Source organism: Echinococcus granulosus (genome assembly GCF_000524195.1).
Source record: "Echinococcus granulosus chromosome Unknown EG_S00122, whole genome shotgun sequence".
Taxonomy (NCBI): domain Eukaryota; kingdom Metazoa; phylum Platyhelminthes; class Cestoda; order Cyclophyllidea; family Taeniidae; genus Echinococcus; species Echinococcus granulosus.
In genome coordinates this window covers 127015-131815 of record NW_020170502.1, presented here as the reverse complement: position 1 = coordinate 131815, position 4801 = coordinate 127015, and positions in this window count along the sequence as shown.

The window sequence follows — 4801 nt, the reverse complement described above, 5'->3', positions numbered from 1 at the left end:
TTCTCTTCACTTCCATCTTGACCAAAGTGGACGGCTTTCCAATAGTACTTTATGCCAGGACTTTCTTTCAACGGATTAACCAGTTCCAGCTCCTTTGGAATGGAAATTGATAGGTTTTGAAGCCGAATTCCCAAAAGAGATGCATGTGTCTAGTAGTTTCCACAACTTGGTAGATCCTGTTGAGATAATTGGTAGCAACAGGTCCTGCTTCTTTATCAAGAGGTTAAGTCTATTTTGGAGTGATTGGTCAGCTGCATTATTTTGTTAGAGGTAACTTCTGCTATTGCACCATCTGTAGCCATACGAGAGGGTTCTGGGAGCTTTGGACCAGGCTTCAACTTGCCCCATGAGGCAGACAAACTTAGATCACATCCACCTATCTCATTCATCCCACTTTGAATAATATCAGGGGTCAAATGAGCCGACTGGCGTGCCTCTTACAGAGTTCTCTTGGTTAAAATGGGTTTTACCTAGAGAATGTGGCCAAGATAATGTCGTGGCAGTGTTTAAGCGGTGATGAAGTGAAAAGGAGGAGAGCAACTTGGATAAAATCACTCTGAAAGTGCACCACTTGACCAAGGAGGTAGTACGTCTTTCAGCAGACTGTAGAAATGGGTGGTAAAGGCATAATCGGACAATACGCAGACAGTCAGCAGAGCGGCCGGACAGTCGGGGACTAAATCCTTACTTCCTAAAGCAAATTAATGTGTCTTGTCATCCGAAAGCGCAATGACTGGCCGCCTCTCCATTAGCCCTAGTGATCATCGTCCCTGACAAATGCTTAGCCTGCCATGACTGGTACGGCAAAGAAACCGTGACGACAAGACAATTTAACATCTTAGTCTCGTGTGTTGGCAACACTGTTGAGTTAAAGCTGCTCTCCTCCCTAATTAATGGCACTTACTTTCCTCCAGTGATGGCTTCTGGGGGCGACAGCAGGCGGGAGAGACTCGTGCCATCGGGCGAGTAGGAAGTCACTCCCAGGGACAAAAAGGTCTCCTATTAGGCACCGTTTTTTGTAAGCTCCGGCCAGGACGTAATGACCAGTGAATTAATAAACGAAGAGCAAACACATTCACACTTGCGACAAACAAAAAATTTGTGATGATGCCATGGCAATGGGACGCATAAAAGTGGTGCTTTAAAAGCAGTTAGAGTAATGATATCCCGATAAAGTTTTTGATTATTTACTAAAAGGAAAATTGACCTATTTTTTTTAATCTGACTGCTTTGCTACTGAAATAATTATAAGCATCCCAATAATCAGAAAAAAAATACTTTTGGACTGTGAGGATTAATTTGTCAACTGACCTTTCGAAGTGGGGTCTTCAAATATAATGATTTAAAAAGAGGTGTTACATGTTGTTAAGATAAATAATCACTTGGGTGACAAGCGGTCAGATGCCGTCAACCTCGTGGCTGAGTGGACTTTGTCGATTTCCGCGTGGAGGAGACCAACGCCCGCCACTCGCAAAAAGAAATTAAGGATAAATATCGCTTTTGTAAACATCTATCGAGTAGCCAGCCTACTTGTGGATTATAAAAGCATAATTTGGTGTAAAATTTTCTCCGAGACTAGTTTTATTTTCTCGAGTGGCAATAAATGCAAACATTCCTAAACTTTTTAATTAAGTAGCTTTTACTTTTAGGAAAAAAAGGTATATCTAGGGTTAGTTTATTGATAAATAGACCTGTGACACTTTTCCTAGTTTTTTATCTCTCTTCTTAAAATAAATCCATGGGTCGTATTTTGACTTGAATGGCATTTGCATATAATTTATCACTTGTCCGTCAATGTTGTGATGACAAGACATCTATTTGTCAGAGGTATTATTACATTAATAATGAATGCTGTTAGATTGTGGATGGATTGCAAGTAAACAGCATTTTTGTGATTTCGAGAGAAAGTTATATCCTCAATTCCTAATTATCGTGGCTGTAGGTGACTCTACTCGCTGATTCTGCCTCTGTCACCTCCACCTTTCCTACCAGTGGCAAAAGATTCGCCAAGAAGAACCACCTTTTTTCCCCATTTGCCTTAACTATCTGCAGTACTAACGAAGAGAAGGCAAACTCACCGAAAGCATTCAAATGGCCCGGACAAGCAAAACTCCTGACTACAGAAATGGCATTTTACGGATGATAAGAATGCTTTGTCCCAAATGAAGGACTGGAGATTTTTAATTTATTTTTGAAGCAAAAAACTTAGACCAACACACCCCTCTCTTTTTTCACCTTTCCTTTTCCCTTCTTACCTCCCGTTCTCTCAGTTTCCCGCTTGGCTCTTTTTGTAACTGCCAGGAATGAGTCTCGGACTGTCTGTTTCAGAAAAACTCTTCTGCCCCCCTATTCACTAGTCAAGACTGATTCCTCAGGAGAGGTCTACGCGGAAACATTGGAAGGATATCGAGTGGCTTCCGCGGTGTGAAGTCCCTTCTCTGTTGTAAGCCCTGTCTGGTTTTTAGCAGGTGAAGAGGTTATTGTAGATAAATGTCTCCGCCATCTGCCGTGAATGATGTCAGCCCTTCTACGGGTTAAGTTGTGCCTTAGAAGCGGAGACTAGGTGGTAAAGAAATCCTTTGGGATAAAAAATACAGCTTGTTCACTTAGCAGGAGTTGACAGACAGCATTCGATTCTTATGACAAGTCAGTCAACGGATAACCTGTCTAGGGAAGACACATCTATGACAGGTGAAAGAAGCAAAATTCTTTCGAGCTACTTTGCCCAAGCACTTTCAACCGAGCCTGCTTAGTTGATGCAGATGTACGACAGTCGTCTAGTCGCTCCGGTTAGTGATGCACACTTCTTCATAATGCAGAACAGAGGGCCTTCCTAAAGGTCCTTCATCACCATCTTAAATGAATGGAGTCAATAAAGAGAAAAACAAACCTCTTTAACCTGTGTGGAAGATCTGGAAACCATGCGTCATCAGTGGGATGGCCTCTTGGACCTCCTGAAGACTACCCCCCAGTGCCATACCTCATCGCGACTTTAGGAAAGGTCGCTGACATGATATAGCCATTACTGTTTAAGAAAAAGAGACTATTTTTTTCAAATTAAGCAAAAATAAGGCCTTCAAATACCACTATTTCCCTCTTGCCGGTCATTTTATCTGATATTTATGGAGAGCCGTAGGCAGACGACCGCCTTGCTACTCCAGTCTTATTTTCTCCACAAATGGCATTTAAAAGTTAATGATTTGAACACTGATTAATTGGAAGGCCTCAAACTTTGACAACCAGTTAAGTTTAAGGTAATAATCATCCATTTTACTTGGATTGACTACACCTTTAATCGCCTTTTCCTCGCTCAGAAGGTAACGCTAACAGGAGCGTGTTGTGATACCAGTCAAAGGCTATCTGTGTAAATAATGCAACTGAAAAAGATGAATCCGCGAGTTATGCTGTTTTTATATGCTCCAAGACTTTTTTTTGTTCTTCCTGCCACTTGGTAGTGTAGCCAAGGGGATCACTTTTAAAGGCCCATTTAAGAGGCGGGGTGGATGCGTAGCCCCCGGAGTCCCGGTTTGACATAAACGACCAGTGTATTCTCATCCAAAAGCTGAAATTTATTTAACAAACTATTAATTAAAAATAAACACGCTTTTTTGTATTAAAAAAACTGCTCAAAAAATAAGGAAAAGCGTGAATGGATTTGTTTAATATTCCATCCACCTCACTAGGTAGCCAACGATGCTTGCCACTCACATTGTTACACAAAGTGGCAATTTTGTATTGAAAAAAAGAATGGTAAAAAGGACAATAAATTGGTTTACTTGATGAAGCGTAACATTTTACCCTTATAATTCAGTTTTACTGCCCCCATTTAATACTGTCTCTCAAATGGGAAATCTAACACTCCATTTGGCCTGCTTTTCAGGCGCAAAAAGCGGAGGGTGCGGTGTCGGCGCTGCCGGTGGACGGAGGGAAAAAAACAACATTTTAAAATTTGTTGTGATCTAAACTTTAAGTTAACAAGTTGGTGGAGTGGTGTATTACCGACTTATTTGCTGGAATTAAATAGGGAGTAAGGTGTTAATGAGTGCGATTTTAACTTTTCCGGACTTTGGATTTTACGTTCTGAGCTAAGTACTTTGGAAGGTAAAGGAGCTTCTTTTTTCTTAATTTAACTAGGTCGTGAATCCAGGTATAATTGGGCAAAGATGAGTCCGCCAAAAAGTCGCAGATTGAAAGAGACTTTAAAGTTGAGCTAGGAGCTTTAATTTTGCGGTTATAAAAGTGCGTGAAACCATGGCGGTTCTAGAAGTGGTTGCAAGTGAGAAACGTGTATTATTTGGTCGGTGCGTTATGTACGGGTCAGTTGAATTTACACAATGTGAATTAAGCTGCAAGGAAGCAGCTGTGATGTCCATGAGAGAGCGTGCAGCTATGACGGTGACAGAATACATAATGGATAGATGGATGGATGAAGAAAAAGATGGATGAATACTAGATGGAAGGGGGATGGATAGTTGGATGAATACTGAGTGGACAGAGGGATACTGGATGCACGGATGGATGGATACGGAATGGATGCGGGATGAAAAAAGGATTGGTGGTTAAATGAAGTGTGGAATGCCTGCCTGATGGATGGAAGGGTGGATGATCGGATGCAAGATAGATCCAGGGTGAAAACAGGATGGATGGATGGATGGATGGATGGACGGGTAGATAGATAGATGCAATAATGAATATCGAATTGATGCTAAAAGGAAACGTGACGATTAAAAGAATAAATATTTGAATGAATGAAAGAAAAGAAAGATGTTCGGAAAGATGGAGGGACAGATACCGGATAAAT